The sequence below is a fragment of the Phyllobates terribilis genome, unplaced genomic scaffold (genome assembly GCF_046119375.1).
Source record: "Phyllobates terribilis strain yellow unplaced genomic scaffold, ASM4611937v1 Scaffold_13__5_contigs__length_258822181, whole genome shotgun sequence".
In the NCBI taxonomy this organism is placed as follows: Eukaryota; Metazoa; Chordata; class Amphibia; order Anura; family Dendrobatidae; genus Phyllobates; species Phyllobates terribilis.
In genome coordinates, this window is record NW_027362773.1 from 112,913,092 (window position 1) to 112,928,635 (window position 15,544).

General features: G+C 43.7%; 1 protein-coding gene and 1 pseudogene across 2 annotated transcripts in view; one reads left to right on the top strand and one right to left on the bottom strand.

Annotated features, from left to right (window-relative positions):
- The window catches only part of SART1 (spliceosome associated factor 1, recruiter of U4/U6.U5 tri-snRNP), a 187,564-nt gene that overhangs the window by 29,523 nt on the left and 142,497 nt on the right, over positions 1-15,544 (top strand). The gene's annotated exons all lie outside the window — the stretch shown is intronic.
- Positions 740-3,411, bottom strand: LOC141174556 (general transcription factor II-I repeat domain-containing protein 2B pseudogene; annotated as a pseudogene).

The window sequence follows — 15,544 nt, forward strand, 5'->3', positions numbered from 1 at the left end:
GACCTCTGACATCAGCAAATATCGTCAAATGGGAAGTAAAACCACTACATCAGGATGTTGAAAGACAAATTTCACGAAATCCAGAAGTCTCCCACATTGCAACATATGAAGTATTATTAGTACAATTTGAACACTCTGGTCTCCATACAGTGAGATGGATCCTTTCCTATCCCTCTTGACTCCTGTCCAGTTGGTGATCAACATGGTGGTAGACAAGATTATGAAGAATGAATATTGTAAAGTTTTTAGAATCTCAGGTTCCCTGTGGGGGGGGGGGGGGGGGGGGGACGAAGCTTAAACCATTTTGGCCTTAAATGGTAATTAGTCTCACCAGTCCCCAGCTGTCTATTTTTTTTTACTGGTGACGTGCTTCTATACTTCTCTTTTTTTCCGACTTCTGATAATTTGTGCCCCATACATAGCCAGTTAGTGTCACAGTGATAACGTCACAGCGCAGCCATTTTCAATGCTGCTACATAAATTATTACATTGGTAAAAAAAGACAATTTAGCCATTACATTATGGTAAGCAAGGATGTCCCACTTGGCCCTTACTAATCGTTTAGCATCCCTTGTTTTAAGAAATTCCCAAGCCCACCACTGTCTTGAGGTCAAGTGATAAGAAGGAGAAAACAGAGTCGTGACCATTCATGGGGGCTGGTTCCAGATCAGAGCAATTTTTTTCCAAAAACCAGTACTAATGTATTCATAATAATTTTTGTCAAGTTCATTGAATATATTTGCATACTTTTTTTGCTCCATATATTTTAAATAAACAAAAATATAATTCAAAATGTGTAGTGAAAGAAGCTTATAAAATACCTTACACTTGGACGGTTGCTTTGTTTGTTCATTTACATTATGCTTTATGTGAAATATGAAAAAGCAGCAAATATACACTTGGCTCTTTCTGTATCTCTTAGGCTAGGCAGTTTATTTAGATCAGTTGAAAGTCATAAGTCAGATCCTACTAATAAGAAGTTTTTGGTCTATCCAGTAATTGCAGGAGAGGGATAGCATAACAAACTTAAAGGGCGAGAAGGTATAGATTAGGGCAGGGGTGGGCAATTAATTTTGCCAGGGGGCCGCATGAGAAATTGGGATGGTTTTAGAGGGCGGACTAATATAATTAACTCCGTTCTACCCAATACTGTATATATACATATGCTATCTTTTCATAAACAAACAGTATGTTAAACAATGCAAAGATTTAAAATACAATGAAAATACGGAGGACCTAATTACATCATTATTTAATGATAAGATGTTGAACTGCAACCAGCTTGTGATTGTTCACTTTAGAAAATTGTTAACTTTAACAGTGTTTGGAAAAAACTTGCTATTTTAGGTCAAGATATCATGTTAGTTTTTTAACGAACGGCATCCCTTTAACTTCGTAAAGAACAGAAAATTAAACATTTCAATAACATGAAAATGTTCAATGAGAGTAATCTAGCCTGTTTTGGGCCTGAACAAGTTCATTGAAGTTAGGTTCAATATCTGAGGTGGATATGCGAAGAACAGCACACAAGTGATCATCACTGAGAGAGGATCTGTATCTGGATTTGTTGAACTTCATCAGTGAGAATGTTTGTTCACATACGTAGGTAGATCCAAAGAGAACCAACATCCTCTGAGCATGCCTCCTTATGTTTGGAAAGTTTTCCTCTTTGAGAGAAGAATAAAACTCCAGCAGTGATACTGATTTAAAAAGCTCTGCCAGTAGATTGTCAGACTGCAGATCAATGAGTTATAACTGGACATCACTGGGTGCATTATCCACACAGCATGCAAAGGGAGAGGAAATCGTGTGCATTTCACTCTCAACTCCTTTGAAGTCTTCAAATCTTCTGGAAAATTCATCATATAAAGCCGCTAACATGGATGAATACTTGTCGAGGTGATCAGCTGATGGTGTGACTTCTTTCAGTGTTGGCACGTGAGTGAGAATTTTGTCCTTCAATTGGCTAGAAAGAAACTTCAACTTTCTCATGAAAGCTGTCACCAAGCTGAACATTTCATGTGCAAAGAGGCCTTTGCCTTGGAACTTGCTATTTAGCTCATTCATTAGTGTAGTCACATCAATGGCAAAGGCCAGATCTGCCATCCAGTGCTTATCTGAGAACTCTGGGATGTCTTTGCCTTTCATCTTACAAAAATCCTGAATCTCAGCTCTCAGGTCCCATACTCTTTTAAGCACCTTTCCAAGGCTGAGCCATCTCACAGCGGTGTGGTAGCCTATGTCACTATGTTCACTTTCTTGCTCCTCCAACAGTGCAACAAACTGTCTGTGATTCAGCCCTCTTGCCCTGATAAAATTAACTGTCTTAGTTACAACATCAACAACATGGCTGATTTTTAGCACCGACTTGCACAGCACTTCTTGATGAATAATGCAATGCTAAAATATCAATTTCTGTTCTGGGTTTATTTCATTCACTTTATCTTGCATCCGCTTCAAAAGTCCAACGTTTTTCCCTGTCATATTTGGACAGCCATCGGTTATAACACTTACTAATTTGTTCCATTTTAGGCCCAGTTTGTCCATGGATGCATTTACTTCGGTGAACAAATCACTCCCTGTTGTGGTACCTTTCATTGATCGCAAAGCTAACAGCTCTTCGGTCATCTCAAATTTTTTTGTTATTCCGCGTACAAAGATAAGTAACTGGGCGGTATCACGGATATCACAGCTCTCGTCCAGAGCCATGCAAAAAAAAATAAAATCATCAACTTTGTTTTTCAGCTGAAACTCCAAATTCCCCGCAATGTCTTCTACCCGTCTTGTTACGGTTCGTCTGGAGAGGGGCACATTTGAAAATGCTTCTTTTTTCTCAGGACAAATTATCGCTGCAGAGTCCACCAAACATTCTTTGACGAACTCCCCTTCACAGAATGGCTTACTGTTTCTTGCAATTTTGTGGGATATTACAAAGCTTGTCCTGACGGCTGCATCCCTGGATGTGTGGAGCTTTGTAAAAAATCCTTGCTGCCTTTGCAGTTTTGATAGCAAATCTTCAGATGCCCGTGCCTGCTCTGCCTCTGTCAAGTTCTTGTATTTCTCTGCATGTTTAGTCTCATAATGGCGACTTAAATTGTAATCCTTAAACACAGCTATCTGCTCTCCACAAACTAAGCATACAGCTTTACCTTTGGCTTCAGTAAATAAATATTTAGAAGTCCATTCCTTTTTAAAAACTCTGCATTCTGCATCAATCTTCCTTTTTTTAATGTTAGCTGACATATTTAAGGGCTAACTGTGACCCGCAGATGTCAGGGTCTACTCTGGTGCAAGGATGATAAAGCTCACTGCGTCTGCTGGGACTCCTGTGGTTCCTGATGTATCATGAGAACAGGAGTGGTACACACATACCACGTGCTTCCTCCCCTGTCCCCTGCAGCAGCCACTCTGTTCTTCTGACACTCGGGCAGAGAATCGGGACTCCCATTGGAAGAATTGTCTGCCCGAGTGTCAGAAGAACAGAGTGGCTGCTGCAGGGGACAGGGGAGGAAGCACGTGTACTCATCATTCCTCAGGAACCGGAGGAGTCCCGGCAGACGCGGTGAGCTGTGTCCCGCGGCCGGTCACATACAGAAACATTCCCCCCTTCCTTTTCATAACCAGTGTAACACAGCCCAACTCACATGCTCCAGAGACCATACAGTACGCCTGCCCTGCAGGCTCTGGAGCAGCACCAAGGCCCCCACCACAGCCCCCCTATCCCCGCACTGACTTACATAGCCGCTGCTCTGTCAGCGGTGCGCGGGATGAGTCACCGCCTCAGTCCATCCAGGGTTCCCAGCTTCAGAGGTTGCGAGCTGCCCCCGCCCCCTAGACCCGCCCCCTAGCGTCAGAGAGGACGCGCCCGGCGTGTCTATCAAGCGCACGGCGTGTCTCTAAGTCACGGCAGAAGGAAGGAACCGGAGGAGTCCCGGCAGACAAGGTGAGATCATGCATCCTTGCTGATCTGCCGGAGCGCCTCCGCGGGCCAGTCACTGACAGCCGGCGGGCCGGATGCGGCCCGCGGGCCGCCCCTTGCCCGGGTCTGGATTAGGGGAATGTTGCCAACTATTCACTAAAAAAAGCCATTATGTGATGATAGGAAGGGGACCAACTTCCAATTCAGCTGTAGCTCCTTTGCTGTTTGTTTCCTTTTGTTTTTTAAACCATAATTCCCAAACAGCACACTCGCTGTCTTGGGGTCATATTTGACACAGAACTTTCTTTTATTCCTTATATCCCATCACTCGCTCGTGTCACCTGTAACTTAAAAACATCTCCAGAATCCGACCTTTTCTCACCTCTGAAACTGCAAAAACTCTTACTGTCGCTCTTATTCATTTTCATCTGGACTACTGCAACTCTCTACTAATCGGTCTCTCTCTAACCAAACTTTCTCCTTTCCAATCCATCCTGAATGTGACAGCCAGGGTCGTATTTCTGTCCAGCCGTTTCACCGATGCCTCCATCCTGTGCCAGTCATTACACTGGTTACCCATCCAATACAGAATACAATGTAAAATTATCTCTCTCATCCACAAAGCTCCACAGTTCTGTACCACCCTCTATCTCAACCCTCATCTCTGTCTATTACCCTACCCATGCCCTCCGATCTGTAACTGACCTAAGACTAACATCCTCAATAATACAAGTCCCTTCTTAATTGTAAAGTGCTGTGGAATAAGTTGGCGCTACATAATAAAATTATTGTTGATGTATAAATATGGATGCCACACAGACGTAAAATACGAACATGCAGTTAGGTCCATATATATTTGGACAGAGACAACATTTTTCTAATTTTGGTTCTAGACATTACCACAATAAATTTTAAACAAAACAATTCAGATGCAGTTGAAGTTCAGACTTTCAGCTTTCATTTGAGGGTATCCACATTAAAATTGAATGAAGGGTTTAGGAGTTTCAGCTCCTTAACATGTGCCACCCTGTTTTTAAAGGGACCAAAAGTAATTGGACAAATTAAATAATTGTAAATAAAATGTTCATTTCTAGTACTTGGTTGAAAACCCTTTGTTGGCAATGACTGCCTGAAGTCTTGAACTCATGGACATCACCAGACGCTGTGTTTCCTCCTTTTTGATGCTCTGCCAGGCCTTCACTGCGGTGGTTTTCAGTTGCTGTTTGTTTGTGGGCCTTTCTGTCTGAAGTTTAGTCTTTAACAAGTGAAATGCATGCTCAATTGGGTTGAGATCAGGTGACTGACTTGGCCATTCACGAATATTCCACCTCTTTGCTTTAATAAACTCCTGGGTTGCTTTGGCTTTATGTTTTGGGTCATTGTCCATCTGTAGTATGAAACGACGACCAATCAGTTTGGCTGCATTTGGCTGGATCTGAGCACACAGTATGGCTCTGAATACATCAGAATTCATTCGGCTGCTTCTGTCCTGTGTCACATCATCAATAAACACTAGTGACCCAGTGCCACTGGCAGCCATGCATGTCCAAGCCATCACACTGCCTCCGCCGTGTTTTACAGATGATGTGGTATGCTTTGGATCATGAGCTGTACCACGCTTTTGCCATACTTTTGTCTTTCCATCATTCTGGTAGAGGTTGATCTTGGTTTCATCTGTCCAAAGAATGTTCTTCCAGAACTGTGCTGGCTTTTTTAGATGTTTTTTAGCAAAGTCCAGTCTAGGCTTTTTATTCTTGATGCTTATGAGTGGCTTGCACCGTGCAGTGAACCCTCTGTATTTACTTTCATGCAGTCTTCTCTTTATGGTAGATTTGGATATTGATACGCCTACCTCCTGGAGAGTGTTGTTCACTTGGTTGGCTGTTGTGAAGGGGTTTCTCTTCACCATGGAGATTATTCTGCGATCATCCACCACTGTTGTCTTCCGTGGGTGCCCAGGTCTTTTTGCATTGATGAGTTCACCAGTGCTTTCTTTCTTTCTCAGGATGTACCAAACTGTAGATTTTGCCACTCCTTATATTGTAGCAATTTCTCGGATGTTTTTTTTCTGTTTTTGCAGCTTAAGGATTGCTTGTTTCACCTGCATGGAGAGCTCCTTTGACCGCATGTTTACTTCACAGCAAAACCTTCCAAATTCAAGCACCACACCTCAAATCAACTCCAGGCCTTTTATCTGCTTAATTGAAAATGACATAACGAAGGGATTGCCCACACCTGTCCATGAAATAGCCTTGGAGTCAATTGTCCAATTACTTTTGGTCCCTTTAAAAACAGGGTGGCACATGTTAAGGAGCTGAAACTCCTAAACCCTTCATCCAATTTTAATGTGGACACCCTCAAATGAAAGCTGAAAGTCTGAACTTCAACTGCATCTGAATTGTTTTGTTAAGGCTGCGTGCCCACGTAGCGTTTTTCAAGCGTATATGCTGCGGAATTTCTGCAGCGTAAACGCTTGTGAAACGCTAGGTAATCCGCCCCCCATGGTCCCCAAGGGGATTCCGCAAGTTCTATGCCCATGCTGCGGATTTTTCCGCAGCGTTTTTGATGCGCGGAAAAATCCGCAGCATGTTCATTAATTTTGCGTTTCCGCGGAATTGCCTTATTGCAATGCAATAAAAAACGCAAGGCAATTCCGCATGTGGAAAACGCGCGATAAACGCACGATAAACGCGTGCGGAATTCCGTATGCGTTTTTCCGGGAGAGGACTTGCAGAAATGAAGCAGAAATTTTCTGCTTCATTTCTGCAACGTGTGCACATAGCCTTAAAATTCATTGTGGTAATGTCTAGAACCAAAATTAGAAAAATGTTGTCTCTGTCCAAATATATATGGACCTAACTGTAAAGATGACAATCTATGTTTTCTGGAAAAAATCAAATGATTTTTCATTCACTCATCTTAACCCGGAATTAAATGGAGCTGTGCTACAGTTGTCCTGCACAGCGGGTGCACCGAGCCTGCTCATCACATTCTTTTAGGATACAGTGGCGGTCAAAAGTATTGGCACCCCTGCAATTCTGTCAGATAATACTCAGTTTCTTCCTGAAAATGATTGCAATCACAAATTCTTTGGTACTATTATCTTCATTTAATTTGCCTTCAATGAAAAAACACAAAAAGAATTGTCCAGTCAACACTAGTCCTAAAGCCAAATTGGATACAATTCCACACCAAACCTAAAAAAGGGGGTGGACAAAAGTATTGGCACTGTTTGAAAAATCATGTGATGCTTCTCTAATTCGTGTAATTAACAGCACCTGTAACTTACCTGTGGCCCCTAACAGATGTTGGCAATAACTCAATCACACTTGCAGCCAGTTAACATGGATTAAAGTTGACTCAACCTCTGTTCTGTGTCCTTGGGTGTACCACATTGAGCATGGAGAAAAGAAAGAAGACCAAAGAACTGTCTGAGGACATGAGAAACCAAATTGTGAGGAAGCATGAGCAATCTCAAGGCTACAAGTCCATCTCCAAAGACCTGAATGTTCCTGTGTCTTCCGTGTGCAGTGTCATCAAGAAGTTTAAAGCCCATGGCACTGTGGCTAACCTCCCTAGATGTGGACGGAAAAGAAAAATTGAGAGATTTCAACGCAAAATTGTGCGGATGGTGGATGAAGAACCTCGACTAACATCCAATCAAGTTCAAGCTGCCCTGCAGTCCGAGGGTACAACAGTGTCAACCCGTACTATCCATCGGCGTCTGAATGAAAAGGGATTGTATGGTAGGATACCCAGGAAGACCCCACTTCTTACCCCGAGACATAAAAAAGCCAGGCTGGAGTTTGCCAAAACTTACCTGAGAAAGCCTAAAACGTTTTGGAAGAATGTTCTCTGGTCAGATGAGACAAAAGTAGAGCTTTTTGGCAAAAATAATCAACATAGAGTGTACAGGAAAAAAAAAGAGGCATTCAAAGAAAAGAACACGGTCCCTACAGTCAAACATGGCGGAGGTTCCCTGATGTTTTGGGGTTGCTTTGCTGCCTCTAGCACTGGACTGCTTGACCGTGTGCATGGCATTATGAAGTCTGAAGACTACCAACAAATTTTGCAGCATAATGTAGGGCCCAGTGTGAGAAAGTTGGGTCTCCCTCAGAGGTCATGGGTCTTCCAGCAGGACAATGACCCAAAACACACTTCCAAAAGCACTATAAAATGGTTTGCGAGAAAGACTTTTAAGGTGGCCAGCAATGAGTCCAGACCTGAATCCCATAGAACACCTGTGGAGAGATCTCAAAATGGCAGTTTGGAGAATGCACCCTTCAAATATCAGGGACCTGGAGCAGTTTGCCAAAGAAGAATGGTCTACAATTCCAGCAGAGCATTGTAAGATACTCATTGATGGTTACCGGAAGCGGTTGTTCGCAGTTATTTTGGCTAAAGGTTGTGCAACCAAGTATTAGGTGTAGCGTCGGCGTCCCTGCCTCCTGCAAGGCAGGGACGCCGTTCCCCTCACCTCTCCGCTCCGTGCCCGGCGTCTTCCTCCCGCTCTGCTGGCAGCGCGCGCTCCTTCCCGGCCACTGTGCTTAGGGCGCGCGCGCTCCCCCTCTCTTAAAGGGGCCGCGCGCGCCGTCCTAAGGAGTCCCCGGCCAATGGCCGGAGGACCTCTCCATATATAAGGCACTTCCTCCAAAATGGAGGTGCCCGAGCAATGTTGTAGCATAGTTCATCACTCTGCTTCAGCCCTCAGGTCCCGTTACCAGTTACCTGCCAGTTACCTGCCAGTTTCCTGTCTGATACCTGCCTGACTCGTGTCAATCTGCTGTTATTCCTGTGGTCCGACAGTCTGCCTACCAGCCCTGCTAGTCTGTCTATGGATCCGTCTGCCCGCTCACCTGGGAGCGCTCACCTGCTACCTGCCTGCTAGCCTACCTGGAGGCTCTGCCGTCACGTGCTGTGACCACCTGCCAGTCCAGAGACTCTTACCCGCTCACCTGGGAGCGCTCACCTGCTACCTGCCTGCTAGCCTACCTGGAGGCTCTGCCGTCACGTGCTGTGACCACCTGCCTGTCCAGAGACTCTTACCCGCTCACCTGGGAGCGCCTACCAGCTACCTGCCTGTTAGCCTACCTGGAGGCTCAGCCGTCACTTGCTGTGACCACCTGCCTGTCCAGAGACTCTCGTCCGCTCACCTGGGAGCGTCCACCTGCTACCTGCCTGCTAGCCTACCTGGAGGCTAAGTCATCACTTGCCGTGACCACCCACCTGTCAAGAGACTGTCCCCGTCACTTGCCGTGACCTCCTGCCCTCTTACCCAGAGACTGTCCCCGTCACTAGTCGTGACTGCCTGCCCGCCTTCCCTGGGTGTCACCCGCTTCCTTACAAGGACTGCCCCTTTGTATAGTTGCTCTGTGGTTCCACCTCCCAGACCCGTTACATTAGGCTGAGGGTGCCAATACTTTTGTTTGGCCCATTTTTGGAGTTTTGTGTGAAATGATTAATGATTTGATTTTTGCTTCATTCTCTTTTGTTTTTTTTTCCTTGCAAGCAAATTAAATGAAGATAATAATACCAAAGAATTTGTGATTGCAATCATTTTCAGGAAGAAACTGAGTATTATCTGACAGAATTGCAGGGTTGCCAATACTTTTGGCCACCACTGTATGTTCACATTCAACAAATTTGCTCCAGAAATTTGTTCTAAACATCTGAATGTGATGGGAGGGATTTTTAAACTCCATTCATGTGCATTCATGTGCATGGAACACATTTTTGCAGCAGAAATATGCACTTTAGACATAATGCAAGTTCCCCAAAAAATAGAAGTGTATTCATCCAATTAATCCAGAAACAGACCCGATATTTAGTAATCTGCAGCAGTGAAATCATCACTTTCTGTACCTACTAGCAGATCAATCATCACATTCACTGCTCTATAGATAAATATCAATTTTTTTTTATTACAAAATACATGTAACACAAAACTTATTCCAGTCAAAAATATTATTAACCAAAACAACCATTAGAATTGAATTTGTTACAGGTTTCTCTGATATTTTCAGATTTAATTAAGATGTGAATGACATTTATACAGCTATGTTCATTTTCTGACAATTGCAATTTGTCTTCTTTTTTGTCGGTGATTTGTCAATCAAGCCTAAAACACAATGAGAAAAAAAACATCACTAGTAATTACGAATAGAAAATTAAAATCTGAAACAATTAAAGGTCTCATCTCCTTAAACAGGTAAAAATACATAGTTCTTGTATGAAAATATTATCTTTAGAAAGGAAGAGGACAGGAACTCTAGTGCCACCTATTGGGGGGGTAACGATCTTAAAAGTCAATATCGACCCTTTAACGAGCCTTGCCACATGACTTGTCTATGTGGCAAAGCTTGTTAAAGAGTCGATATTGACTTTTACGATTGATACCCTAATGTGGCCAGGCTCAATAAAGAGTCGATATTGACTTTTAGGATTGATACCCTAATGTGCCCAGGCTTGATAAAGAGTCGATATTGACTTTTAGGATTGATAACTCTAATGTGGCCAGACTCGATAAAGGGTCGATATTGACTTTAAGGATTGCTAGTCCCAATAGATGGCACTAGAGTTTTGGTCCTGTTCCTCTTCCTGAAGGATCTTGCATGGCCTATAAAGACTGTTATGATCTGCTACAAGAACTAAGGAAAGAAAGGGAATCTGTCCCTACAATAAGACTAAGCTGATTCCCTATGATGCAGCGGGCGACCTGTTCCTTGTGAACAGACCCGCCTTCATCCTCAGCTAGTCTGAACGCAGACCTATAAAATAAAGGGAGGGGTCCCTAAAAGAACTAAGGACTGGGACAAAATTGGACACCTCCTAGCAGATGTTGTAGCGGAGCAAAAAGACAAACAGACAAAAAGTACTTAGAGGTCCAAAGGACCAAACGAACTAGAGAGATAGGTACAAAAGCATCTGGCTAGATAGAGATTCAAATAACACTGAAGTCCAGCAAAGCCAGAAGGGCGGAGCTGGAATAAATAGGCAGCAGGTCACGTGACCAAAATAGAAAAAATCTAACAGGAAAGTTCTAACAGTACCCCCTCTTCTATGAGGATTCTCCGGATCCTCAAGGCCCAGGCCTATCAGGAAACCTCCTGTGGAACGCTCTGACAAGTCTAGGGGCAGAGACATCATCCGCCCTTACCCAGGAGTTATCCTAGGGACCAAAACCCTTCCAAGCGACGAGATACTGCAATCTCCCTCTATGTCTTTTGGAATTCAGGATACGAGAAATTTCATATTCGCCGTCTTCCACCACCGGAGGAACTGTGACAGTAGCATCCCTATCCGATACATCAGCCTTTTTCAACAAGGAAACATGAAACACAGGATTAATCTTCCAGGAGGTGGGGACCTCCAACCTAACAGCAGACTGATTAACCACCTGAAGCACCTTAAATGGCCCCACAAACTTCGGACCCAATTTTTAGAGGGAATCCTCAACCGCAGATTCTTTGAGGACAACCAAACCGTGTCACCCACCGTAAACAAAACATCTTTACGTTTCCTGTTAAAATACTTCTTGGACTTTTTGTTAGCCTCTTGAAGGTTACAACGTACGTCAGTCCAAACTCTCTCCAAATCACCGGAAAAATTCTCCTCCTCCAGCACAGCCGACACCAATTTGGAGAACGAACCAAACGACGGATGTCTCCCAGTACAACAAAAAAAAGGAGAACACCCAGCAGAAGAGGATGTATGGTTGTTAAGAGCAAATTCAGCGAGTGGCAGAAACTCAGACCACCCCTCTTGATTGTCTGCCATAAAACAACGCAAAAACTGTTCAACATCCTGGTTCTTTCTTTCTGTCTGTCCATTAGACTCAGGATGATACCCAGATGAAAATGACAAATGGACTCCCAACCTGTCACAAAAAGCACGCCAAAAGCGAGCCACAAACTGAGGTCCCCTATCAGAAACAATGTCGGTGGGAACGCCATGGAGTCTGACAATTTCCTTAACAAACGCCTTAGCGAGTGTCTTAGCGCAAGGTAGTTTAATGAAAGGAACCAAATGACACATCTTGCTAAAATGGTCCACGACCACCCAGATGACAGTGAAACCCTCGGACACAGGAAGGTCAGTAATAAAATCCATTGCCAGATGCGTCCAAGGCGCACTAGGAACCTCCAGAGGGCAAAGCAACCCCGCAGCAGGAGTATGTGAAGCCTTTGACCTAGCACACACCGTACATTGACGCACCCACTTGATGACCTCCTTCTGCCACCCAGGCCACCAAAAACTGTGACTTATAAGTCTCTTAGTCTCAGAAATTCCTGGATGACCTGCCAACTGAGACTCATGATATTCCACAAACAAATCTTTCCTAAAGGTTCTAGGCACAAACAACCTCCCATGGGGAGTGTTAGATGGGGCATCCTCCTGGGCTTTCAGAATCCCATCTTCCAAAACGGAGTCCAATGCTGCTACCACAACTCCTTCCTGTAAAATGCTCTCCTCCTCCTCGGTACCAACCATGGGAGAAAAACTGCGAGATAAAGCATCGGCTTTAACATTTTTGGTACCAGGGATGTAAGTAACAGAAAAATTAAACCGAGAAAAAAAAAGTGCCCACCTAGCCTGACGGGCATTCAAGCGCTTGGCAGCATCCAGATAAATCAAATTTTTATGATCAGTGAAAACCTGAACCGGAAATTTTGCACCTTCCAAGAAATGCCGCCAATGTTCAAACGCGAGTTTAATAGCCAGCAATTACCGATTACCAACATCGTAATTAAATTCGGTTTCAGAAATTTTTTTCGAAAAAAAAGCACAGGGATGTACTCCATCCTTGTTCTCCTGAGAGAAAACTGCACCGACCCCCACCGAAGAAGCATCAACCTCGACCAAAAAAGGCTTGGTCTCATCAGGCTGCATAAGGATAGGGGCAGAACTGAACCTCTCCTTGAGATACACAAAAGCTTCAATGGCCTCAGTAGTCCACTGGACAGTATTCGCACCTTTCCTGGTGAGATCGGTCAGCGGCTTAACAATTATAGAAAAATTCTTAATGAATTTTCTGTAATAATTGGTGAAACCCTAAAATCTCTGTATCGATTTCAAACCAATAGGCCTGGGCCATTCCTGCACAGCCTGAACCTTCACCGGGTCCATCTCAAAGCCCTAGCTGGAGATAATGTAGCCCAAAAAACTAATTCTCTGCACAGCGAACTCACATTTCTCCAGCTTAGCAAAAAGTGAATTGTCACTTAATAACTGCAATACCTCACGTACGCTCTGCCAATGGGACTCTAGATCTGGCGAATAAATCAAAATGTCATCCAAATACACAACCACATTCTTACCAATCAAAGGTCTCAGGATGGCATTAATAAGGTTCTGAAAAAATGCAGGTGCATTGGTAAGACCAAAAGGCATCACCAGATTCTCAAAATGACCTACCGGAGTGTTAAAAGCAGTTTTCCATTCATCACCCTACTTTATTCTTAACAAATTGTATGCCCCCCGGAGATCAATTTTAGAGAACCACTTGGCCCCCACTAACTGGTTAAACAAGTCAGGAATTAACGGCAATGGGTAGGAATTGCGTACGGTAATTTTATTAATTTCGCGAAAGTCCAGACATGGACGTAAACCGCCGTCCTTTTTTTTTTACAAAAAAAAATCCAACAGCCACAGGTGACTTAGAATGTCTAATGTGACCAGCAGCCAAGCTCGTCTGTATGTATTCCTCCAAGGCCTTTCTCTCAGGGATAGTCAGATTAAATAAGCGACTCTTGGGAAGAGTAGCTCCAGGAACAAACTCAATGGTGCAATCATAGTCCCTATGAGGAGGTAAAACTTGCGACTCCTCCTCTGAAAAAACCTTCCAAAAATCCTGAATAGGTACAGTTAATTCCCCTTTTTCCACAGCCGCAATGCGACCCTTACAACACTTATCATAGCACTTAGGACTCCATGACTTAATCTCATTAGTAGACCAGTCCAGTAAAGGATTGTGCAGTTTTAACCAAGGCAAACCTAAAACTACTGGAGAAGGTAAATTATTTAATACCACCAAATCCAAATTTTCCTGGTGAATACCATTGATAGTGAGGGGAAATTCAGCAACCTTGTGAGTAATACATTTCAAAGGAGTGTTGTCAATAGCTATCACAGAAATAGGTGATGACAAAGGTTTGGATTCCAATTTAAGTTTTTCCAAAAACCCCTTATCAATCACATTAAGTGTTGAACCACAATCCACAAATACCTGAAATTCAATCAAATCTTCCTGCAATAAGGTACTCCCTGAAAGAAATACTCCCTTAGAATTCAAACAAGCAAAACGGGCGTAACTGACCTTTTTTTTCTTTGCTTAAACGAAGCTCACAGTTCTTAATTAAATGGTCAGATTTACCACAGTAAAAACACAATCCCTTGGAAAACCTGCGGTCTCTTTACTGAGAGCGGAGTGACATCGCCCCAACCTCCATCGGTTCTCCGCCGTCCGTGCAGACCCCCTGAGGACTACAAGCTGCCATTGCAGGAATTTTCTCATCATTAACCCTGGCACGCAGTCTTCTGTCCACACGTATAGCTAATTGCATGGCCTCTTGCAAGGTCACAGGTGCAGGAAACGCAATCAGCAGATCTTTAACCCTTTCACTTAGACCGGCATGAAATGAACATTTTAACGCCAAATCATTCCATTTCACTTCTGAAGACCACCTTCTGAAGAGCGTACAATAATTTTCAACATCACCTGACCCCTGCTTCAAACGTCTCAGTTCTGTCTCAGCAGATGAGACTCGATCAGGATCATCATACAATAACCCCATAGCAGAAAAAAAATCCTCCACTGATCTAAAACACGGATCATTAGGTTGGAGAGAAAAGGCACACCCCTGTGGTTCCTTGCGCAAAAGTGACATGATAAACCCAATGCGCTGTGATTCATTCCCAGAGGACCTGGGTCTCAAACGAAAATATAATAAACAAGCATTTTTAAAGGAAAAAAAATCTTGTTGTTTACCATCAAAAATATCAGGCAGTCTTACCTTCGGTTCCACAAAATGCGCTCCAGGACAGCTACTCACGTGTTGCTGGAGCTCGGCCACCTCTAGAGACAATCCCTGCAGGCGCTGAGCCAACTCTTGAACGGACACCATACTGATTCCCGGATTTCTTTCCAAGTTTAGTTTGGGCTGGACTTACTGTTATGATCTGCTACAAGAACTAAGGAAAGAAAGGGAATCTGTCCCTACAATAAGACTAAGCTGATTCCCTACGATGCAGCGGGCGACCTGTTCCTTGTGAACAGACCCGCCTTCGCCCTCAGCTAGTCTGAACGCAGACCTATAGACTAAAGGGAGGGGTCCCTAAAAGAACTAAGGACTGGGACAAAATTGGACACCTCCTAGCAGATGTTGTAGCGGAGCAAAAAGACAAACAGACAAAAAGTACTTAGAGGTCCAAAGGACCAAACGAACTAGAGAGATAGGTACAAAAGCATCTGGCTAGATAGAGAGTCAAATAACACTGAAGTCCAGCAAAGCCAGAAGGGCTCGATATCAATGAGTTCGGCTGACAGTCTGATTGTCGATGAGAAATGTTGATCGCGGATGTCCGATTTTGGACTGCTGATCATATTGGTCTCCCAGAGATAAGTAA